Source organism: Dermacentor silvarum, chromosome 10 (assembly GCF_013339745.2).
Source record: "Dermacentor silvarum isolate Dsil-2018 chromosome 10, BIME_Dsil_1.4, whole genome shotgun sequence".
NCBI classification, from domain to species: Eukaryota; Metazoa; Arthropoda; class Arachnida; order Ixodida; family Ixodidae; genus Dermacentor; species Dermacentor silvarum.
The window spans coordinates 77,361,500-77,387,964 of record NC_051163.1 but is presented as its reverse complement, the minus strand read 5'-3'; positions in this window follow the sequence as shown (position 1 = coordinate 77,387,964).

Below are 26,465 nucleotides of genomic sequence, written 5' to 3'. Positions count from 1 at the left end.
GTTTGCGGATGGTATGCTGTGGTTTTCCGATGATCAGTATGCGTTAGTTTCATAACAGACTGCATCAAACGGGCCATAAAAGCTGTTCCCTTGTCTGTTATGACAACCTTAGGCGCGCCGTGTCGCAATACGATGTGTGTGACGAAAAACTGAGCCACTTCAATGGCGGTTGCTGTTGTGATAGAAGAAGTCTCGGCATACCGGGTGAGGTAATCGGTTGCTACCACAATCCATCGCTTTCCTGAGGACGAAACGGGAAATGGCCCAAGTAAATCTAATCCGATTTGTTCAAATGGTATTGATGGTGGCTGTATTGGTTGCAGAAGGCCTGCTGGTTTGAGTGGCGGTGTTTTGCGCCTTTGACAATCTCGGCACGATTTAACATAGTGCTGCACTGAATTCATCAACTTCGGCCAGTAGTATTTTTGGCGGATTCTTGCCACAGTCCTACTAACGCCCAAGTGACCAGCTGAAGGGTCATCGTGGCAAGCTTCTAAGATCTCAGGTCGTAGCGCTGATGGTACGAGAAGTAGAAACGTCTCACCACTGGGCTCGAAGTTTCTTTTGTAGAGGACGTTGTTCTTGAGGACATACGAACACAATCCGCGGACAAAAACTCGTGGAACTTTCACTTGCCCACCCTCCAGGTGCTGGATGAGCAGGAGTAATTCCGGGTCAGAACGCTGATGATGAGCCATTTCCGACGTGTTACAGCCCCAAGAAATGGAAAATCTTGCTCGTGTTCAGTAGCGGTAGATTTGATCGGTGCACGTGATAATCAATCAGCATCATTGTGCTTGAGGCCGGACTTGTACACAACCGTGATGTCATATTCCTGTAGCCGCAAGCTCCACCTAGCGAGTCTTCCAGAAGGGTCCTTGAGGTTCGCCAGCCAGCACAATGAATGGTGGTCGCTGATGGCTCGGAACGGTCTGCCGTACAAGTATGGCCGGAACTTGCTGATGGCCCAAATAACCGCCAGGCATTCCTTTTCTGTAGCTGAGTAATTTGTTTCAGCTTTCGATAAAGTACGGCTTGCGTACGCAATGACTTTTTCTTCTCCATTCTGCCACTGAATAAGTATGGCGCCGAGACAAACGTTACTCGCGTCGGTGTGGATGTCTGTTTCGGCATCTTCATCAAAATGGGCAAGTATGGGAGGACTCTGCAAACGTTGTCGTAGCTCAGAGAAGGCGTCGTCTTGTTCTTTCTGCCACACGAAAGGGACATCTTCTTTTGTAAGCCGCGTGAGTGGTTCGGCAATTTTAGAAAAGTTTTCTACGAAACGTCTGTAGTAGGCACACAGTCCTAGGAAACGCCTGATAGCTTTCTTATCTCTTGGCTTCGGAAACTTTTCTACTGCCGTGATCTTCTCAGGATCTGGGCGGACGCCTTGAGCACTGACAATGTGTCCGAGAAAACGGAGCTCGCGAAAACCGAAGTGACACTTTTCGGGTTTTATCGTCAATCCCGCCGTGCGAATGGCATCCAGAACTGCCCTCAGCCGCTGTACATGCTGCTCGAATGTAGTGGAGAAGACCACCACATCATCAAGGTAAACGAGGCACGACTGCCATTTCAGTCCGGAAAGAACAGTGTCCATCATCCGCTGGAAAGTGGCGGGCGCAGAACACAGACCAAATGGAAGCACCTTAAACTCGTATAAACCATCCGGTGTCACAAATGCCGTTTTTTCGCGATCTCGCTCGTCCACCTCTATCTGCCAGTACCCGCTTTTAAGATCCAAAGAAGAGAAGAAGTGGGCATCGCGTAGTTTGTCCAAGGTGTCGTCGATGCGTGGGAGTGGATAAACATCCCGCTTCGTGACGAGGTTGAGTTTTCTGTAGTCTACACAAAAACGTAAGGTGTTGTCCTTCTTTTTCACCAGGACTACCGGAGATGCCCATGGGCTATTGGATGGCTGTATTACATCGTCCTTGAGCATTTCCTGTACTTGACTTCTTATCGCTTCTCTTTCTTTTGGAGCCACTCGGTACGGGTGTTGCCATACGGGTCTTACGGGTTCTTCGACTATAATGCGGTGTTTTGCGACGGGAGTACGACGGACTTTCGATGAAGTCGAAAAGCATTCAGCAAACTCTGTGACCAAGCTCACAATCTTATCTCTTTGCGGTGATGACAGCTGTCGGTCAATATCGATCGATGCGAGCACACTGTCTAAAGTCCCAGATGCTGGTGATGGTGTGTCGAGAGTCGATATATCCGTCACTTGTTCATAGCCATGAAGAGATGCTATGGCTGTTCCCTTCGCCACGTGTTGTGCCTCATTGCCAAAGTTGGTCAGGAGGACAGCCGCACATCCGTTACGCAGGTGAACAAGGCCCCTTGCCACACATATTTGCTTTTCCAGTAGCAGCCCGATATTTCTATCTACAAGTCTCTCATTGTCTTGAAATGCGTCGCTCCTTACTATGACAGTCACACTGCACCTTGCCGGCACCGTTACGTGTTCATCCACAATACGCAGAGAGGCAACATGTGGCTGTTCCACATCAGAAAAGGCGACAGCATTTTCCGTAGTAAACAACACGCGAGATTCTTGCAAGTTGATTATTGCGCCGTTTGCTTGCAAAAAGTCCATGCCCAGGATCAGATCACGGGAACACTCGCGTAGAACAATAAAGCTGCTGACGTACATAAAGCCACTAATTCCGATCCTTGCCGTGCACATTCCTACAGGCTCGACTAAGTGTCCCCCGGCTGTACGTATCGGAGATCCGGTCCAATGGGTCAATACCTTTTTCAATTTTCTTGCGAGTACACTACTAATAACTGAATAGTCAGCACCAGTGTCTATCAACGCGGTCACTTCGAAGTCGTCGATGATGACACGCAACTCAGAAGTAGCGTCGCCATCACTGCATTTGTTCGTCGCGATGTCACAGTCGTCGTCTCGTCGGGTTAGCGATGGAGGGCCTTCGGTTTCCTGGGCGTCAGCGGCCTTGCCTCCACAGGTCGCTGGCTCTAGTTTTCCCGTCGCGGACTTAGTGAGCGACGCCTCGGTGACATGGAGGACGGACGTGGACTCGGCGACCGATAACGCATAGGCGCTGCCGATCGAGGCTCATGTTGCTGGGGGTACGGAATGTTTCGGCGTGTAGATAAAAATTCTTCTATCTCGTAAGGGCGCTCACCGTTTCGAGGGCAAGGCGCATTCACGGAGAAGCCACGGAGTCCCACTCGGCGATACTGACATTCGCGATACAGGTGACCAGCCTCGCCACAGTGGTAGCAGAGGGGACGCCGGTCTGGAGTACGCCATACATCGCTTTTACGTGGTCTTCCTTCCGACAAGGGCGGCATACTGCGAGCAAGCGTCTGGGGTGTAGCGGTAGTTCGGACAGAGTCAGCGCGTCCAATGTCCTGCCGTAAAGCTTGGGCGTATGATATCCGCGGCTGACGCTCCAGTTGTGCTAGGGGCCGTACCTGAGGCTCTGGTTCACAAATTACTTGTCGCACTTCTTCGCGTACGACATCTGCAAGTGATGACACCGTAGTAGGGCTTTGAACCAGCTTCAATTTCTGCAGCTCTTCCCTAACGACAGACCTCACCATTTCACGTAGGGCGTCGATGTTGCTGGGGAGGGCTCCTGACCTAACTTCGAATAATGCGACGCTTGCATCTCTGTTGTACTGCCTTGCCCGCTGCTGCAGCGTCTTCTCCATAGTCGTCGCTTCTGATCTGAATTCGGCTACAGTCCGGGGTGGATTACGTACCAGGCCTGCAAATAGTTCCTGTTTAACACCGCGCATTAGGTGCCGTAATTTCTTGTCCTCAGCCATGTTTGGGTCGGCTCGGCGGAAGAGGTGGGACATGTCTTCAATGTACATGGTCACACTTTCGTTGTTTCATTGGTTCCTCGCCTGAAGAGCAGCTTCTGCCCTCTCTCTGCGGTCCGTGCTCGGGTAAGTAGCGAGCAGCTCTCGTCGGAAGTCATCCCACGACGAAAACGACGCTTCGTGGTTTTGAAACCACGTGCGTGCAGATTCCTCCAGCGCGAAGTACACATACCGGAGTTTCCTCGTTGCGTCCCAGCCGTTGCATCTGGCGACACGCTCGAAGTTTTCGAGCCAGTCCTCGGCATCCTCAAATGTGTCTCCGTGAAATGATTCTGGCGTCTTGGGTGAGTCAACGATGACGTGAGGAGGGGTCGCTTGAGTAGCCATCGCACTGGCGCCTAGGCTGACCACCGTCGCTTCCCTTGGTGATTCGGTGAGGGGACCAAACTCGGGAGGCTCACCTCGTATGCGACGACTTGTGCGTTGGTGAACAGGCGTCAATTCCGTTGGCTGCAAACTTTGGGGCTCCGGGCTACCTTCCCTGACGTGTGTGGGGCTTGGAATCATACCCCGCACCTCCACCAGAAATGTAACCGACAGTTACGACAACCGTTTCTAATAAAACTGATTTATTCTGGGCGAACCTGTGCCCGAGAACTCCAGAGACTCAACACTCAACAAAAAACGCCTGCGAGCGTCGCCTCTTCGAACGTTGTTTTCCTCTTTTTCACCTCCTGTCGCGTGCCATTCATCCGATCCTCGAGCACGAGCCACCGGTCTGTAAGCACGTGGTGTGGATACGTGCGGCGCAGCGTTGCCTTGCGGTGCCCTGCCTGACGCTTGTATTGTAGCGGTTCTTTGAGACACAGCTATGATGCGGCGAGCGTCTTCTCGGTCTCAGTATGCTGGCGGCAATATATTTCTTACCTGATTGGCTGACCAGGGGAAATAAGCACGCAGAATTGGAGGCAGTAAGGTGGGGCCGGGCTAGCGCAGTGAAAGTAGATAATCTGATGAGGAGGGTGTTGCCGGCGTCTGCGTTTGCCCAGCTTATTCTTACGTAGCTTTCGGTGTCTGCTATAAAATCACGTCGGCGTGCAAGGGAAACGTAACAATACAGCTAAAACGAATCTTCAGTGAAGAAAATTTGACATAGCGATGTCGTTTACGTGCTGAAAGGGCTCGACGACCATATAATGTCACGCAAAATGTTTAATATAGGCAAATAAATCCATTCTCCATGGCAGCTCCGACTAGCCATTGCCAGAGCGATCAGCGGGTACCCACCTTCTATTCATGTCGGAACGGGGCAGCGTCCGGCTATTAAAAAGAAAATTAAGTTTTGATCGGTGTAATAATGCATCTTTGACGTACACGCCACTTTGACGCAGTGATTTTTCACGGCTTTTGGACGTCAGGTGACAGACAGGCGAAGTGGACACTGCCCGAAAACTTTTGACCAATTGCGGATGGCTGATGGTAAAAAGGCATAGAATCGAAAAATAATATTTTTCTGTTGTTCGGTCTCACATGCATAATTAGTGTGCACGCGTAATATAAGAGTGAGTAGCTCTCGTGGTTTTTTAACAGCGGAGCTGTTTAAGCCGAGCGTTAGTCCGTAACCTGCGAACCGAAATTGTGGGCCGATCCTGGCGGTAGTGCAGAAAGGGCGCAAGCGCAACGACATATACCTCTGTGAACTGGCGAAGCTGAGCCTGGTTAAGTCTAGCTAAGCATGGTTGGGACTACTTAAGCTTAGGCTGTCATCGATAGACAATCGATAGTCAACCAGCAGCTAATTGATAATTGATAAATGATCAATAAATTTCGGAAAATGCTGGGGATGACTTGGTAGTGCTTAGCCTAGCTCAAAAGCCATGCCAAGCTAGGTGCCCATCAGCTCCGCTTTCTCTGAAGCATTGCGCCTCCCGTGCAAGCTACGCTAATATTTTTCCTTTACGTTGCGTGAAAGACAAGTGAAGTTGAGCAATCATGGAGGCCTGATTGCAAAAATAGAATAGAAGCAGTTTGGAATAGCTTTTCGTTAAAGCGCCCCTGATGCCTTCATGTGAGGTGTATTTTCGGCGCGATTAGTTCGCGTTGAAGCTAGAAGTAGCACGATGAAAAATTCGCTCGCTGTTGCTGCCACTCTCCCCCACGCCATCGTTTTGAGAGCGAGTGTCCGCGCTTATCGAGAGAGATGTGTTCGTGTGTGATTGTGCGCGCGTGACAACGTGCAGGTTAATTTAGTTAATAAGCGAATGTTTACAGCAGTTTATGCAGCTGATAAAACGACTAACCTTAGTTTGCACAGCTGTCTATTAAATTTCTGTCGCAATCAGTGATTCGCCTGTCGGGCGAAATTGACCTTATTGTTAATATTATTGTAGTTAGTATTATTATTATTACTTATTACGCTCAAGCCAGGCGATATACACATACAAGTTTCAAATACAGGCGCAGTTCTGTCTTCTTGCGACTGAGTGCCGATAATTTTTTTCGAGCAAATGGGGCACAGCGTGTCGTTTACAAAAAGCAGCTTGGTGTCTGCCACTGCGGATACGGTGGCATAGACATGTTGTACACCCGGTTTTCTATTGGATGGCGCAGATCAGCACGAAGAAAGAGAATTTCGGGTGGTGGGTCGATTCCTTGTTGGAAAAATGGATATATTCTCTCGCGCAAGCCGTTGCTTTAAAAGTGAATCCAAAGTACAAGTGCCCAAAAATGGTGGTATTAGGTAGTGTGTGCTCTTTCCCCTCTCTTGTTGCTTTCTTGCTGTTTGTTCTGGGCAGCGTCTCAATACATTAACATAACGTCACTGTCTCGTTCGACGGAAACACCTAAACATTTTTGCAGTAGGTAGAGTCATCTGCGTTCGGCGTTCTTGGAAGTAGTCCCCTTCCAAAGTGATCAAGAAGAACAGTTCTACTTCATCTTTCTTTTCCTTTTATTAAACGTGCGACATTTGATGGTAGTGCGCGAAGGCGAGCATTACAAGCTTTTGCGCTGTAGTCGTTTTTTGTTGAAAGTTGCACACGTAGCTCCACTCTCGTGCGGCTGAGACATGGACTGTCAGGGTATGGTCATTTATCGGACAATGCCAGGGCTATTACTTTTGTTTTCTCGCCGAAAAACCATCCCACCCCCCTAGTCGGTCAAGTAACAGTCCCAACCTTACCACAAACAAGACAAATTGGTTTGTGCTTTTGAAAGCGGATAGTGCCAGTTTATAAACTCTCTGTCTTTGGATCTTAGCACTTGCTTTCTTTCTAGCCCATGCTGCGTTAGAAAAAAGTCAGCAGAAAAATTTTTTTTCTGGTTACAATAAGCATTCTCAATATGAAGTTGTTAACACTTTTGACAGTATTCGTCTTTTCCCGCAATGCGACGTGTGTGGCGGCGCTGTGTAGAGCTTCGGGAAAAAAACGGTCAAATACGATATTCAGCAGCTGATTGATGCACTCTAGTTAAATGCTAAAAGCTTTTTGAGTGGCATGACACCATTTACACATCCTTACGTTGTCATTATCTTGGCACATGACGAATTTGTGCTCTCCAAATCAATTTTCAATGGTGTAAGTGCTGCATTGATTTGCTTCTTTTATTTAATCTACTAAGCTAGAAAATGCCGCTAGTCAGGCATAATAGAGCACAGAGAAAAGACACAACTGCACGCGGCATGGTCTGATCCTTACAATAAATGCGCTAACGAGACAGATCATGAATCCAACTACAAAATGATATCTCGCACCAAAGGAATAAGGGAAAACCACTAGGAGACACTAAGTTCGACAATCGTATTGTTAAAAGGTGATTCAAGGGTGACGCAAGGCGACAACTGTTGCATATGACGGCGTGCATACGACTAGACCATAAATAGAATAACATGACTTTAGTGAACTAAGAACCAATATGCAGGCCATGCGGTAAAACTTTATTATAGAAACACATTTTCAGCATTGTTCGTACAACTCAGCGCTTGAAGCCTGTGTATATTTGAGGCGGTACGTATATGTTTATTGCTGCTTGGCCCACTTTGGTTATTAGCCTGCGTAACACCGTGACTAAATTTCGCCTCATCGCACGCACATTTAAGCCTTCTTGAAAACAGAACCAATACGATTCAGTCACTGGAACAGCCTTTCATTTATCACACAGTCCCACATTCGCTCGAGGAGGACTATAGCGGGGAGCATGTATACACGCATTAAAACGTTTTTCAAGGTAACATTATAAGAAGTGATACCCAAACCAAACAAGATCTAAAACAGAGAAACAAAGCGCCAGGGAACGAATTCACAAAGCTTTTCGATCATAAGTGCTGCACCACGATTGGCTGACACCTGCTTCTGCGAACAGTTTTAGCGTGAGAACGTTTTTGTGAATCCAGCCCCAGTATGTAGCATACAGTAGTTACCATGAGCCTAAAAGAAACAGATATTGAAATTAAAGGCGGGTAAAATTGTTATACATTACCAGGAATTTGGGACATCGCCGAACAGCGCCTCTAGCGGCCGCCTCTGAAAACATACGCGTTTTCTATGGGAGAGCGTCGTTTTTTTCCCCAAATAACTAACCATAGAAGCCACCTTTTAAAATATTCCCGTGGAAATAGGCTCTAGGTGCTTAGCCCGAAATAGCATGCAACTGGTACCATTACTTACGGCAGAAAACCCGTTCCAAATTGCGGGCGAAGTTTTAAGTATGGGAGCTAGTCTATTGAAAAGCCAAAATTTTGGAGGCTTTTTTGGCCAGTAAAAAGCAATTTGCGATGAACCTATTGCGTTGACTGATGTATTCCTGCGGATTTATCAACCTCAAGGATTTATCAACTTCAATGAATCAGCTTTCAGCTAGTTGCAGTAGCAGCAGCTCTTGAAATGGCAAAGAAGTCGTTCCAAAATCGCAGTTTTCATAACAAGGTCGCGGAATTTATTGTTGTACATACATAAACCTAGTTTTCGCTAATAACAGCGCTTCGAAACGGTAGCCGAGCGTGTTGAGCGACCGCAGATCAAGATCACTGATACAACGATCGTGAGTTCGCAAGTTCGAAGCCAGCTGCGCCACGTTTCTTTTTATGACTTTGTCGCTGCTTAGTTTGGCGGTTTTCTGCCAGATGGCATATTCCGTAATGCAAGTCATTTGGTTACGGTTCTTGTTTGGTTTCTTTCTACTGTACCAACGTCTTCCTAAAAAATAGCTGGCTGGTTTCGAGAACATGCGAACGTGCTTCCATACGTCTTTTACACTTTAGGTATATTGTATTTTGGAGAATAAACCCAGGTAACGTGTTTTGAAAGTTCATTTCATTCTTAAGGTGAATATTTATGAAGACATTCCTAAGACATATTTTGCCTTTTCAGCTATGTCTTGGGAAAGGCGTGTTTGTGCGACTCTTGTGCGGCTTGAAATGTAACACAAAAATAAATAGCGTCCAGTGTGTGCAATTAAAAGACACAGAAGTAGAAAAGTTGGCTGCAGCCCCAGACGTAGTATTTTTACAAAGGAATACAGTTGAAGCTATTTTACTGAGTATATTTGCATTATATCAAAGCAGCATTTTTGCGTATACCTGATCTTCGGTGCAAATGAAGGCTGTCCGAATTATTGCACAAGCTTGTTTGCTTAGTACAATCCAGTACCTCGAAACATAAACATTCTACCCTCAATAGGCAGCGCACGTGTCCTATCATTTGAACCATTCCCATATACCTTCACAAAATTTCAGAAATACTAAAGGTATTCATATCCTTTCACCCTTTTACCACAACTTACGCAGAGGAGTATTGGAAATTATGCGAAAAGACTCTGGGACGTATTAATGTAGCCTGTCGTGTAAAAATAGAGGACGACTCCAATTACAGACCACACCCTTTTTGAATTATGCCCACAAAGTTGTGCAAGAAGACACTGTTTTCGACTACAATTACCGACGTTGCCATATAGCATTCTACGTCGGTATTTTGTAGCGATGCCTTTAATGTCATAATGCCTTTTCGCGCTTATCGCGCTTTGTCAGTGGTCAGAGCGACGGTCCGCTCGCGTTATCAACGTTGATATCGTGAGCGGACCGTCGCTCTGACCACTGACAAAGCGCGATAAGCGCGAAAAGTCATTATTATTTTAAAGGCATCGCTACAAAATAGCGGCCCAGGTCACAGCACCATGATATTATTACTGGTGCAATTCTTTAGTAATTCTGTGAGAATATTCTCCTACCCTAAATTTAACATGTTTGAACAATTGAAGAAACATGAGAAAGGACCGTGACGGTTTGCAGAAACGTTCCTTTATTAGAATCGTTTATGACCCATATCGGTACGGCCGTTTTGTCATGATCACGCCAGATGCACTGAGCATCATTTATCATTTTGTGTACTGCCTATAAATAAAATACAAAAGTGTCGTTTCTTGTGTCTGAGTAGCACAATGGCAGCTGAACCTTTCATATGGTCCCACTAAGCCAAACCTTCCCTTTTCTGCCATGGTGCCACAGGACATGTCAATTTCACACTTGATTTTCGCCCTTTCAGTTTCCTAGAAAGCATAGGGAGGTACACAAGACGAACAGGCGAAATATTGAAGTAGTCCTGAGATTTGAGTAAAATTTCATAGGCAATGTTATCATCCTTTATTTGTTTACAAATTTATTACACCTCATTGGTGATAATAATGACGTACTACATAGTAGTTCAGTTCTTATACTTAATACATCACGTCTGAGATGGCTGTCGTGAAAATTAACCAGGTGTAAGCATTGCATGACGTTGGCTGGAAGGCCATTCATTAAAATATGTGTACAGAATAAAGAAAATACAGGTGTTCAATGGCACAGTCTCCGTCAAAAGTTTACGCGGCCGATATTCTGCGAATAAGTTCATTTTCAACGCAGCTACGCCCACAGCCAGTAAAAGTATGCAGAACTTTGTTTACTCTAGACCAGTATACGCTGTAAATTCGAATGCCACGATGCGTGCCTTAGGCGTAGAAATATAATGTTTTTTCAGCTTCAGGCGTGCGAAAGCTTTGGACACTGACTATACGTTCTGAAGGCCAGGCTGCTTTTTAGCTTATACGTGATGATAAGCGCCGAGCTCTTGATGATGGAATATTAGAGCGTAGAATTGTAGCACTTGTGCAAGGTCAGGTGACTTCACGACGCAAACCGAGCGATAGAAGCTCAGCATGCTTTTTGTTTATTAACACTGATGATAAATGAATAGTCAGAGTAAATGTTACTGCCCGTTTCTGGACAGACTCGAGTGTAATGCATACGTTCTATATCACTGAAGGTTCCATGATAATTCCATACAGGGCATTCATATTCGAATTTTGGCCTGTCTTACGCCTACTGAATCTTTAGCAGTGAGAAGAGGTAGGCAATTGCTTCTTGGGATGTAGCCGAGGCCATGGTAGATGTGATTAGAGAGAGAGAGAAAAAGGTAAAGGAAAGACAGGGAGGTTAACCAGAGGTTCTCTCCGGTTGGCTACCCTGTACCGGGGGAGGGGTAAAGGGATGCGAAAGGAGAGAGAGAGAAAAATAAGTGAAAATAAAGAATAAACAAAAAGGAAGGAAACAAGAAAATCACACACGCACACAAAACAGAACTGTTTCTGTGGGCACTGTCATGAAGTCCGCGAAGGCGTTCTCGTGTTGCATTGTCTGAACGTTCCGTCCTAAGTAACACAATGCAGAGTCACAATTTGTCACTGAGTCCGGTGTCTTTCAAGTAACGCAGCAGTGCCTTCAGGGCGGCGCGCGCCGTTGTTTGTGTAGGCCAGTTTCCAAGGATGTTCTTTTCTGTTATTGGGCGTTTGTCCAGTTGATCTATTGTCGCTGATGTGATTAGTAATGCGGTATATGTGAGTAGGCTGACTGGGATTATGACATGAAGTACGCCAACGTTAAGCCACGGTGGAAATTACAGAGCCCTTTATTGTATATATGTTGAAGTCATGTGAGAGTGTCCTCTCTCCTAAAAAGTTATAAGTTTAATAATATCACGACTGAATAGCGTTCTGTTAAGCTGTTGTTAAAAATTCTGTGTACGAAGTTCTATTGTGGTTTAAACTGCAACGTTATCAGCGTTTCCAAAAGAAAGAAACTACAAGTCCATCTTTCTCGGGCGTTCATTTCACATAGGTACCACTGCCTGACTCGTGACCTTTATATCTTTAAATCTGCCCCGATGACGTAAGTTACATTGCGGAAAAAATAAATACCCTTTCTAAAGAATGAACCATCACAGCTTCCCGACAAAGCGCGGTACGTTGGCGCAAGTCGTCATGTGTGATCACGATAAGAACGGCCGCCCGTCGGTAAAAATGACTTTTCACTCCCGGGTTTCTCTTTTTTTTTTTGTCAAGGACGCGACTAACCCGTAGAAGGGTAATCCCGACCTTGGCATGATGCTTGCGACTTTTTTGGTTCCGGACGAGCGCGTTCTTTGTGTATAATTCAGGCACCTGGCATCGAAAGGCTTACACCTTTAAACAGCAAAAGGCTTTCACAGTCACTTCGGTAGCTCCACGGAAAGCGCGGACAATCAGTCCACTTTCAGCATAAGCGCTCTGACCCAAGACACATATTTGCGAGAAAGGAGCTCCTATATTACCCATAGCGAGAAATGTATCCACAAATTACACCTCATAATACCGATGTGTTTATGAGCTGCACTCTGGTGCCTGTATTCTGTATTATGACAAAAAATATAGTTTGTGCAGTGTCAGTAGCCTAAACGTAAAACAGGAAATTGAAGTCATCACAAAGACTGTCATATATCATAAATTGCAAGAAAAAAAACTGAAACTGTACTTCATAATACTCTCAATGCAAAATTTGATGCATGTGATTCATTTCAATTTCCTATCTGTTCCGACCCGCCGTGGTTTCTGAGTGGCTATGGTGTTGGGTTGCTGAGCAAGAGGTCGCGGGATCGAATCCCGCCCACGGCGGCCGCATTTCGATCGGTGCGAAATGTGAATACACCCGTGTACTTAGATTTAGGTGCACGGTAAAGAACCCCAGGTGGTCCAAATTATTCCGGAGTTCCTAACTACGGCGTGCCTCATAATCAGATCGTGGTTTTGGCACGTAAAAGCCTATAATTAAATTTTTTAATCCTAGATGTTGCTAATCGTAGGGTTTAAGGGGAAATAAACATGCACTCTTAGCGCGCGCAGAAATTACGCCGGTTTCTAGCGAGGGGAGCTTCGCGCCGTGACGCAGCAGACCCCTTCAAGCATTGACAGTGCAGCATGCTGCCGGCCGAAATATACGGGCGGTGGGGTGAAACTCGGATGGGGCGGGGGCTGCCGTTGCAACGCGAGGATAATTGGATGTGACAGACGTTCGCGCCGAAGATAAAAAAGATTGTTGATATTAAAGCGATACCTGTGCACTATGACGTAGCCAAATATGGCGGGTTTAATGGTGGATCATGAACGCTATCACAGAGAAGGTTTACTGCAAAAAAATTTATGGCGGGTAGAGGCGCGTTGGGGTTTAAAGAAATAGCTCTGTGGCGGCCATGCGAAAAAAAAATTGTACCTTAAGTATCCTTAGGTGATTTGAATGCAAAAGCATTATGACTTCTCTTAGTCATTACCAGTAAAGACTTCTTAAGTATTACAACCTGTTTGCGATCCTTCCTTCGCTTTCTTTTCTCTGCGTTCATTAATCACAAGACCACAACCATTGAGAACTCATCGCCAAGTAGCTACGAGTTAATATGGTGATCCACCTTAATCCACCTTAACCAAATTTAATTCATTGTAATTTAGTTTACTTCACCTTAATTCACTTGACTCCACCTTAAGTCACCCTACTCTAACTTGTTGTAACTTTAATTCACTTCACTGTAATTCACCTTAATTCACAATAACCACCCATAATTACTACTAATTGACGTTGTCATACCATTTACTATCTTCTCTATTACCACTGATTTCATTCAAGACGCTGATGACGTCATATTGACTTTTGATACCATTCGTTGTGGAGGACGCCGGCTTTTCTGCCTCATGGCTCATGTAATGCTTTCGCATTAATGACTACTGTAGACGACAACGGTCCGTCTGTACGGCACAGAGTAAACAGCTTTCCCACTTTCATTGCGATTTGCGCAGCCCCGGTGCGCGGCGTCCCGTCATGCTCAGAGTTGCTGCAGATATAGTTCTTGCGCGGCGACGAGGGCGAGCGTGTATACTGCTGAGTGCACGCGATAGGAGTGAGACCTATGCTCCGGCCTAAGCGGCCCGAAGTGCTTCCTGACGCCGTGGTGGGAACGCGCCTTTGCCGATACGGATGCCACAAGAGCTGAAGCAAGTGGTATACCGGCGTTGTTTCCGCCATGTTCTCTGCTCTGTGCCGAGTAGAACGACTTATATCACTTGTCACGGCGTGACGACGCTCGGCCAACGGCGGTGCCTCACCAGTACACGGGAGCCCAAGCCCAGAGTCCACAAAAGTTTGCTTAAGAGATTTAATAGTGGAGATGTGGTTTATGGTAAATGAAAAAAAAAGATAATCACGATAAGTCAGCCAGAGAATGTTGATTCCAATGTTAGTCTGCATGAAATCGACAAATTTAACACATGAAAACTTTTCTATAATCGCGATGGAACATTCGCATCACTTATGCTAAAACACTGCGTTGGATCTCATGTAAAGCTTTCATTGTTGTTGTACTTCCTCTATAATAATTATTTAATAATAATGCAATAGTAGTAGCAGTAGGGGTAGTAGTAGCAGTAGTAGCACTGATAGGACTTCAGACCCCCCCCCCCCCGAAATTATTTCGTGCTGGCATGCACCGCCGACCAAAGCAACCACCGGCGCCGGGAATCTTCCTGGATTTTGTCTACAATGTCTTTTTCATGCTCGAAAAGACATATCGGCACGCACATTGCGAACTCGGGCTGGATTTCGTCGCAGCGCCCTTGGCACCTTGGACTCACATAACGCAAGGAGCCCCATCCGAGCACAAACTTTCAAGGGTTTTTCGATAGCGAGCGGGCGCATTGCTGCATCTCGCAGCGGCCGCCGAATCTACGGGGTGCATGGAATTCAATTCCGAAACTTTATGGGTATAAAGTTCTCATAAAGTTATGACACGAAAGGTGCACTGACATTTCCAAAGGCGTGCTTTAGATTTTAAACTCTGGAACATTATGGGTTTAATGTTCTTATAAACTTGAGCTAACATGCGCGCAATGGAGCCCTCGTGTCCAAGCTGTTTCAGAAATGGAAGCCCGCGCTCGCAATCTTCTACACACACAAAAATACTAAATATGACCGTGACTGCCAGCTGGCTTCTCCATACATTTTCAGGAAGGGCGCCCGATGTGATCAATCAGCTGGACCAGGGCAGGCAAAGTAAAATAAGAGAAAACAGAAGAAAGTTAACGGCCTATTTTTGAGGCGGTTCTTTTTCAGGACGACAAGGTCTGGCTCTCTATGGCCATAGGGACAGTGGTCCTATGGATTCAAGCAAATCCCCTCTGAAAATATTGGTATTTTCAGAGCGCTTCTTCATTTGCGAGCTAATTTACATATCTGAAGAACCATTTGGATGTTGCCCCAGGAATACGTCGCATTTGAGCCCAGATGTACAAAACCAAATTATAGAAATTTGTGGTGAAATTATCAAAGAAAGCCTCGATGCAAAAGTAAATGGTGCAGGCCGCTTCTCCAAATTTGCTGACGAAACGACGGATATTGCCGGTATCCAACAGTTTACTGTTTGTGCAAGGTACCTAAACAAGGATGCCAACGACATCGAAGGAGTACTTTTAGGTTTTAGCACCGGAATAGATGCCCTCTCTCATTGCGACTGCAGGTTCTATGTAAATGGGTAGAAACGGCTTCAGATTCTAGCCACCCTTCCAGTGACCACTTCAAGCGCAGATAGTATATTTTTAACATGAGATTAGAAAACTACTTGCGCTCTACAATGTCTGAGGAACACATGGTTAGGCAGGCAAAGTAAGATAAGAGAAAACAGAACAAAGTTAACGGCATATTTTTGAGGCGGTTCTTTTTAGGGGCGAAGCTCCTTATAGCGGCACCCGTTCGTCCCCGTCGTCTTAGTAGTAGTGTGTAACCAGCCTGAGAAAAATGAGAAAGAAAATTCCGAAGTTGTGTCCGTAGCGCGGAATCGAACCAGGGACCCCTCGCTTCCGAGCGCGCGGCGTTAGCACACTACGCCACGAAGCGGACGTGGACACACGCACCACGATGGCAATAAATACCCAACATTAACGAAAGGCAGCGTTTCTAGCGCGTTTCTAACGCGTTTGTGCTAGCGCGTTACGGCCCGTGTAAGAAGCTGGTGTAAGACGCTGTGGCCTCTCCGCCTTACCTTCAACGCGTTTCGAACGCGCTGTCCAAAGCGGTGGCAAGTCAAGTCGAGGAGCGTTTATGAATACGGGGGGTATACTCTCTCAGCAGTCATGTGATGGCGTCGGCAAACGCGGTGCACGTTCCGGCATGTGTATATGGCTGCGTAAGACGCTGTGGCCGCTCCCCCTTACTAGAGAGTACTGCACGTTTCTAACGCGTTTGTGCTAGCGTCCCCTTAAGCGGGAGATCCGATGATTCCCTCCGGAGCTTCGCCCACTCATCATCATTCACCCCGTGGATATGCTGTGATTTTTTTTTTTTTTTTTTTGCGGACGACAAGGTCTGGCTCGACAAGGATGCCGACGTCCACAGAGACGTCGGCATCAACGTGTCCGAAGTCATTGACCACTTCACTAAACTTCCCCGCCGAGTGAAGTTTGTCCTTTAGATAGCGAAGCGGCAAAAATCAATGCAAGTAAAGGTTCTGTTCCTTCAGGTCCATAAACGCGTAATTATGAAAACGTATGACTGTTCATTAGTTTCTAAAACCGCAGAAATTATCGCTGTTTATTCAAGCAGGTAGCATTATGATCAAAGTTATCGTGTGAAAACGAAAATTACGAGGACATGAATAACCAATTTTTACCGACCTTGTTTATTGAAAGCCCGGCCCTCACGGCGTTTCCCGACAAACACACTCGGATATTGGATAGTTTAACTTGCCGCATCATCTGCGGCTTTCGTTTGGTCTTTCCTTTTTAGCTACCTGCTTTCACTTCTTTTTTGGGCCGAAGCAATACCCTTCCTTAATTTTGGGTGCAGAAAATTTGTCGCCGTTCTGCAGGCAGCCAAATTACACATTTTCATACTGATTTTTGCATTATTCCTCTATTATCTACCCATATGGTGCTGTCGCGACCGCCGCATGGCCCAAGTACATATCACGAATTACTTTCAGACATAGCGCAAAAAAGTACGCACAACACACACGAAGACACGACAGACGCGGACGAGCGCTACTACTAACCGTTTCTTTCAGTCAACAAACCGTCCCATTTATAATGTGAACCACGTACACCAGTGTCACGCCCCTTTCCCATGCGAGGTGATAAAAAGAAATCTAAAAAAGTTAACAGTACTATCTCCCTCAGGCAACAGAGTTCGAATAGTTCAGTTCGGCACTGTGCAAAAGAATTGACGCTCGGCCTATACAAATATCTGAGTTGTTGTGGATGTAGAATGCTTCTAGAGCAACTCGAGCCGTGTAGTTTGTTGATTTGCCTAAGATAGTGGTCTCATAATATCGTGCCTCGCAACCACACGTAATGATGTAGGCAACCAAACGTGCATACTTGTCCTCTTTTTTTCTTAACTTTTAGCGCATGCTCCCTGAGCCGGTCGTTTATGCACCGTTCGGTTTGGCCGATGTACACCTTCCCGCACAACAAGGGGACGGAGTATACCACTACTGTCGCACACCCCACGAAGCGGCTATCTTGGCTTGTTTGGCAACCTTCTTTCCTGTCACCGCAAATTCGAGGGCAGAGCCTGGATATCTTATTAGGAGCCGTGAAAACCACAGTAATACGATGCCTGTTCGCGACCTTCTTCAGGTTGTGCGAGACCTGATGCATATAAGACATGGCTACGGGTCTCGCCATCCATCGCTGGGTCTCAGCCCTTTCCGCTCCAGCTCTGTTCTTTACCCTCTGCAGGATAGACTCGGCCACCGCAACAACAAGCAACTCAGGGAATCCCGCTGCTAAAAGGCGACCAATCTGATTGTCAAAGCTATCCTGCATTGAATTCGGGTATGACTTACGGAGCGCAGCATCCAGACATTGTAATGTGATGCCCCTTTTTACTACTTTAGAGTGGACAGAGTCAAAAGGCAGGAGACACTTCTTAAACCGTGGGTGGTAGTCTCAGCAAACCTGGCCTACACTAAATTTTAGCCTGAGATCCAGGAATTGTAACCCCTCAGTTCCAAGCAATTCATGAGTGAAACTCAAACCCTGCCCAGCTTGAATAAAAACATCTAAAATACTCCCAGTGGCAGTGAAACCGTCCTCTTTGTTTAAAACAATTAAAAAGTCATCGACGTACCAAAACACTTTGAATACCTTCCCTCCATTAAAAGTCAAATCAAGCGCACTGTCAATATCAGCTAAAAATATGTCGCATAAAATCGAAGCCACGCAAGACCCACTACACACTCCTCTACGTTGCAGAAAAGGCTGCTCGTTAAAAACAATAAATGTTACACTAAGATAAAATTCTAAAAGCCTTAAATTATGAACCGACAAGCAAGCGGAGTTTTGGAAATCGCATTCGCCACTCGCATTCGCCACTTCCTAACAGCAACTAAAAGCTTGTCTTGAGGTACTGAATAAAACAAGTCCTCAACGTCGACAGACAAGCCATAATCTATACTCTCGTTGTGTTTCACATATTCAGTGACTTCTTCAGATTTCCTCATGCGGAAAGGATCAACAACCGTGAGTCACTTCAGTAAAAATTGACTAACATTCTTTTGCCAAGCCCCCCCTTCGCTCACAATGGTTCTGAAAGGGACATCTACCTTATGTGTTTTTGCAGAAAAGAAAACCTTCAGACTGTTCCCCTTACTATTTCTAATAGCACTAGGAAGAGCATTCAAGCCCAAGTCCTTACAAAATTTGATAAACTTCATCTTAACCCTCACTGCACTTTTTTAAACAGCCACAAAGTTCTTGTGCACTGCCGCTTGGGCTTTTTCATTGAACATGCCTTTCGGCATCACAACAAATCCACCTACCTTGTCAGCTTCTAGGAGAACCAAGCTGTTCTGCCAAACTGAAAGTAACTATGTTAGACCAACTAGCCCAACAGGCGGTCCTTCTAGAACATATCACGATTTCTGCGATCATAGATTTGTTCTTGCCTGGATCGTCTGTCTTTCTATGCGTAAAGCAACTACTAGGTGTGACTGCGCAGCATATCTATTTGTCTTGTTTGACGCATTACATACAGTGACGTTTGCTTAAATACGTGGATTTATTGGATACTTATGCATATATTTAAACATCTTGCTGCGAGGCTTTGTGTATACAAACAGAGCATTTTGTTACCAGTGGCACTTTTGTGCCCTTTATGAACTTGTATCTTCGCACTTGTATATTCCATTCTATTTTCGCATTTGTAATGTACATCTTGCAAAACTCCTGCTTCTTATATGTGCTAACTGTTGCGACTAAATTATCAGTGTAATTACAATACACGACCGGTAACAACTGCTCATTCGCAATCTATTGCAACGAAGGATAGCGCCATTGAGGTTTTTCCCTGGCCGTTGCATATCTACAGTCACGAGCAAAAGTTTGTGGACCAATGTTATGGTATGATGGTATGATAAAGCTTTATTACGGTCCCTCGGAACGCGCGTCAGCACCTAGCGGGCCGCTCCCACGTCGGTACAGAAAGGCCGAGCCTCTCTGCTGCCACGATTTTTTTTAACCCGCCGTGGTTGCTCAGTGGCTATGGTGTTGGGCTGCTGAGCACGAGGTCGCGGGATCGAATCCCGGCCACGGCGGCCGCATTTCGATGGGGGCGAAATGCGAAAACACCCGTGTACTTACATTTAGGTGCACGTTAAAGAACCCCAGGTGGTCCAAATTTCCGGAGTCCCCCACTACGGCGTGCCTCATAATCAGAACTGGTTTTGGCACGTAAAACCCCATAATTTAATTTTTTTATTTTATTTTTTTTTCCTTCGCAGCCTGGGCATTCCGGCTGAAATCAAGAGCGCAAACCTACGTGCGCGTGTTGGATAAACACAACGTATTAAGCCAATTCGGGGCCTTGCAGCTGCGCTGGAATATATTTAATTTTTTTGCTGATACCATGGTCACCAAACTTCTGCTCCCGACTGTACAAAAAAGTAAACAAGGTTCTTTAATGACAAAGACATGAAAATGTTTGTGCTCAACTTGTTCTTTTCATGGCCTTTACGTTTTTCGCACCAGCTGTATGCACTGCTTTGCTGGTTTGGAACTGATATTCTATAATATTCTGATGTTCTAAAGTTCGTGTGATATTTTCTTTACTAATTAAATAGACAAAAAAAACGCGGAAGAATTGATATCAGTTATTTCTGCCACAATTTTTGGGACATACGAATATATTCTTTTATGAACAAATACATATTTTACTTGACAGTGGGGTCTTTACTTTCTGGGGTCTTACGTGCCAAAACCAGTTCTGATTATGAGGCACGCCGTATTGGAGAGCTCCGGATTGATTTTGACCACCTGGCGTTCTTTAACGTGCACTACAACGCAAGCACAAGTGCGTTTTTGCATTCCACCTCCATCGAAATGCGGCCGCCGCGACCGGGATAGCACAGTGGGTAGCACTCAGTAGTTTGTTTGCAGCCTCTAATATACAATGACATTGGCAATGGCAATGCAGTTATTAATGATGTATTTGATCTCTCGACCAATTCTAGAAGGAGGAGGCCGCACTGCAACGTGAGCCCCCCCCCCCCCCCCCCCCCCCTCTCCAAACAACATTTCTGGCTATGCCACTGTGCAGTGAAGCAGGTCTTCGAACACTGACCAGTTACAGATGATATTCTGCATTTACACCCGTCGCTTACCAAGAGCTTCGAAAAGGTGTTCGGCTGAAATGTGGGAAATTTTATTTACAAAGCCACTAATTTACTTTGTTCACAGGAACCTCCCTGAGAAAACTGGCGTCAATCCGATCATTTGTTGACGCGATTTTACTCTTTGCGGTGTCGGCCATTTTCGTTATGGCATGGTTTCGCCAAGGTCACGGTCAATGGCACCGAAAATATAGCCATCCACCTAAGGCTGTCGCCTTCGAAAAACAGAAATTCCATGGCAGTGAACATAACTCGATCAGGCATCGGCACGCAAATGCGCAAATGGACTCGTAAACTGAGGCCAACCGACATTAAGGGTGTCAATCATGCGACTGCATATCCTGAAACATGCGCCCATCGCGACCATTTAGCAAGCTTACATTATTGTTTTAGAATCAGCATTGGAGAAATGAAGCGATAAAAGGGCATTTTTGTATTTTTTATTCGATCGGACAAAAAGTTGGACGAGGACAAGATGGACGGAAAGGAGGGGGGGGGGGGGGGGGGCGGAGGCCGCTCTTTCAAGATTCTGCACCTGCTTTCTCGAAGCGGGGCTGAGCCTCTAAACGACTATCAATCGCAGCAAAACTGCTGATTCACAGTCGACTACCTGGCCGCTCGTCTTATACGCGCGGCGGTTATCAGATCAACCATTCCTGATTCGCGCTCGTCCATGCTCGACGGTGAAAGCTGTTGGCGTGGTCCTTTTTTTTTTTTCTTTTTTTTTCTTTTATTGTTAACACGTGTATTCGTTATCGTCCAGTACACTTCGCGCGTCATCGCGCGAATTTCGAATCTTAAAGGTCCGTACGCCACGTGGTGTAAAAGCTGTGAACTAAAGGCGATGTCCGGAATCGCTGGGGTTGTGTTAAGCTGGCCCAGCTCTGCACTCGCACTTCTGGCGACCTAATAAGTAAGTAAGGTTGTGTGGAAAAAAAAAAAACTACCCATAACCTATGCTAAATTCGAGACAGTAGTTATGCATGCGATACCCCTCGCGTGCGACAGACTGGCCGCTTGCCTAATGAGCAAACCAGGGGACATGATTTAAGCTTAAAGGAAATTGAACTCGCGAATTTGCTCACGCAGTACAAAGTCTGCATATGTGAGGCGCGGTTTTAAGAGATAAAGATTCGGCAGGAGCAACCGTCAGACGGCTCGGGAATTATTGGAAGCCTTCTATATTAAAAAAAGAAGGGGAGGCTGATTTAGTGAAACGACAATACAGTTGTATAGCTCGGACGTTAGTTTCTTATATACCCGTGCCACACGGGCAAAGTAAAGTGCACTTTGAGCGAGTGCACTTCGAGGCTAGTGTCATTCGCAGGCTGCCACACGGGAACGCTTAGTGACATTCACTGCAGAGCGCACTCGCCGGCGAGTGTGTTCGGCGAACTCACTTCGCGGCGGCGAAGTGTGTAGCCTCGTTAGCAATGCTTCGAAGATACATAAAGTGATATTGAAAGAAGAGTCAGGAGTAATTTTTAATAACATTGTTTTAAATTGCTGCGTTACAAGATAATAAAATGTGCCACATCGCAACAACAAGAACAGCAAAAAACAAAACTACTCTCGCTCTCGGGCTGTTCACGACCACGCCGAGTAATGGCTGCGCAGTTGTTTGGCGGATCGAGTCGTTTTGACTGTTGCTGGTCAAGTTGCCGTCGTTGCCGGTGCTTGTAAATGTGGATTGTAAATGTTGTTTCTAACAATAATAAACTTTTTTTCGTGCACACATTTTTATATTATTAAATATATGCTTTCCCGTCTGACTCCCAGTCGCGATGGCGATCAATTTTAAAGAACACTTTTCTTTCTCGTGTAGCAGCGCGCACTGCCAAAGTGACACTCAGCGCGCTGAAGTGCACTCGCTCAATGTGCACTTTACGTACTTTGTCCGTGTGGCATGGGTATTAAGAAAGCTGGTTGCCCCATGGTAGGTGTGAATGATGCTTTATGCGCACGTGCATTCCGGTATATTTATTCTAGGGTTGCCTCTGAACTAATTAAGTCAGTTGGGAGTGCCGGCCGTGTCGTCGTGCGTGTGTTTCTTTTACCTTTTTTTTATGCGCGCTTCTTGGCGGCAATTATGTCACTCTGAAATAACTAACTAGGTCAAGAGCAAGTTCCACTTAACTTATTTGGCACAGAAAAAAGAACTTTTACACCTTATTGGCAGGCTACGATTTGCATCCACGAGATAGCGCGTGAATATATGTGTCTATACAGCTACATTCTTAGATTTGCTTGCTCCGATAGACAACAAAATCATTATGGATCGTTCAACTTTTTACAGCGAAGGTGTATATGGCTAGGCGAAACCAAAATCCGTCCATCCGATCTGCGCAGAAACTATCACCATCAGCAATGGCTCGAGCGTCGTCGTCTTCTCCCCCAGCTGGCTCGTTGGCGCCCCTCGGTGCAACCGTGCGAACCCGCTCTTGCCACTGCTCCCTGCGTTCATCGTCGTCGTCTTCCACAGCTGGCTGCGTTGCCGCTAATCATTCCAGCGTAGAGGTTCACTTCTCTTGTGAGGCGTTCTATACTTTTGACGCGTAACGCTGGTGAGGATGAATCTCTGGCTAGAATTGGAACGGGTGACGATCGGGGGTCAGAGAGCGCCGCTCTGTTACTAAACTGGCGAGCCAACGCGTCCGCCCTCTCGTTACCCTCGAGCCCGGCGTGGCCCGGGCACCAAATCAACCTGTGGCATTGGGTCGGTGTGGGCTCGAGCAGCCACACCGGCACTCTACCACGTTTCGTGGGGATGCGCGCGGAAGCCTAGAGACCTGAACTCTAAAGTTTAAGAAATCATACAATACTTAGTACGGATCAGTGGGAGGCACATCTTGCCAGTTCGGACATGGGAGTGCAACTAGCACTTCTGGATCAAGTCCAGCGGGCGGCGGAGGCCATTGGAGCCCTGGACGGAGGGCGCCACCCATAAGACTCTATGACCCACTCCTTTTTTTTTTCCTTTTGAATAAAGTCTTCATTCATTCATTCATTCATTCACTTCTCTTCTGTCGTTGTAATGGGGAGGCTGCGTTTACGGGGATATGAGACATTGCTTAAGGGGGTATGAGCGATTCATTCTCTTACGTAACGAACAGATTTAATTTTGAAGCAATCTAATTTAGAAGAATAGCAAGCGACAACGGCGGACTGCGGGCATACCGTCAGTGACGTCATTCTCTCCGTCGCAGCCGAACGTGTGTGTAACCTCATTAAGAAACACAAAGACGTAACCAATGATTCAGAAAGACTTTAATGAACCGCCGGGATTAACCCAGTGATAAGCATCGGGGCCGCACGTTTCAGCTTCGCTGGTTAACCATCTGTATACGGAGTGCTTGGACGGCGTTTTTTTTTTTTTTTTTCCACTTTACCCGTTGTATTTCTTCTTCTTTCTGGGGTTTTACGTGCCAAAACCAGTTCTGATTATGAAGCACGCCTTAGTGGAGGGATCCTTTTCCATTCTTTTTCTTGCGTGCGCACTCAATAATAATCCCAGGAAGCATCGCGATTAAGTATTCCATTGCAGAATCCCAGTGTTTCTCCTACCTTCTTTTCGTGCTTTTCTTCATTTCCTTGCTTTCCTTCGTCCCTTAAACAGAATATCAGATTTCTTCAAATGTCAACTTTCATTGCTTTTTCTTGTGAATTAGGCGCGTATTTCTATCTCTTTTTTTTTTTGCATGTTCACACAACTTAGTTTGACTGTTCTCAATACCAGTGATGCTGCGCTCTTCATACCCATTGACTGCAACTTTACGAAAACTGTGACTCCTATATCATCACCCTCCGAAGTCCAGTTTTAGTGAGGCGTGAAGATGGCTATTGATTCCGTTTTCATAAGTGAACGAAAGTTCTTTCGAAGCCGGAACTTCTGCAAATCCCGCGTTTTTAACCTAAACCTAGACGTCAACGACTATAGTTTCACATTACCGTTACGCGTTTGAACACCACAGCTCGATTCCTCAATTAAAGTACGCATAACTTTTCGAACAGCGGTAAATGTTATCAATGCGCTGAACGTGTGGTGTGGAATAATCGCGTAAATGAATGAGCTATCGCGACCGAATAAAATGATCGTTTGGAGGGTGCTCCTCTCTGTGCAGACATTTCTTTACAGGTTGACTAAGGAGAAACAATAAATCCCTTTACAAGCTTTAACTATATTCTTTCAAATGTCTATTTCGCTAATTTCGGGGTAACAGATTGATTACCAGAAAAGTATATATAAAATTCAAACTTCCTCTTTTTTTAACTCCGCGGCCAAATACCAAAGCTGGTACGTACGTTAGTGTGACGTCGTATATTTCAAAATATTTACTCTAATTTGCGCCGCCCTGGCTCAGTAAATGTTCTTAAAACTTGATAAGTTCACTCTTTAGCATTTGTAGAAAGGCATATAGCCCAACTTTAGCGGTAAAAATAAAAAGAAAAAATTAAAACAAAGAAACAGAATAAACTTAGCTGGTTTGTGCGACCACGCAGAATCACAAGCTGTTTCTTTCGAGCCGTTGCAGCAAGAATTTCAGTTGCCTGTAAGTGAACCGAATGCTTTGAAACGTTGCCCGCCTATATATTGCCCGTTGCAATAAAACCTCATCCGCATGTAACGTTTTCGAGACCCTTGTTAAGGAGTTTCTTTACGAATACAGTAATTCAACCATACACATTGCGCATCGCGAGAACATTCTTCATTATGTTCCGTGAACTTTCACTGAATTTGATTTTGATGGCAGTTTTAGTTCGCACAGGGCAGCGGGCTGAATTTAGCGCCGTAACTGCTGCAGGGTCCTGCCATAACTAATTTAGTGCAAAGGCCTCAATTCACCCACATACTTTGAACTTTGCTTACACATCACCCATAGCATGCCCCTTACTTTCCCAGATTATGAACAAGTGCCTGGTTTAGTTCATCGAGGACACCGGGAACGCCTGCGCTACAAACCTTGTATAACGCATGAAACTATATGAGTGAGGAAAAAACGCGAAGGTTCCGTAATGAGTTGCAAAGCTGTTAATTAAGTCAAACTTTTTTTTCGAAATTCTGTTCACCAGGACTGTGTACTATCCACACATGTTTAACTTTGCATATGTATTCGCCGCAGTGGTCCTCCCATTTTTCCGAATTTTTATTTAGGTAGCATTTGTAGTTATGCTAAGGCAGCGGGCTAAATTTCGCGCCACTCTTAAAACACACTCATAACGTCCCGGAGCGCTTGCATACGTAATTTATTGCAAAATCCGCTATTAAACCACACACACTTTGAACTTTGTCAATGCGTAACACAAAACCATGCCCTTTATTTTGACCAAATAAAAAGAAGGTACCTCGTTTAGTTGAACGACCACACCAGGGGAGCCAACTACAAACCTCGTATAACACATGAAAATACGGACAGGAAAAGAGGATTCAGTAATAATTTGCGAAACTCCAAATTGGGCTAGGAACCTTAATTTGTTCCCCCGCTTTACACTTCAAATGACCCCCTATTTTTACGGAATTTGAACTTGTTGCCATGTACCTTTCCTTTAGAACTCTGGGAGCTCTAGACATTGTGGATAATGGTTATATGACACTCTGGAGCGCTTGATTAAGAAATTTTCTACAAAGCTCATATATACCTACACAGTATAAACATTTACCTTACGTCACCG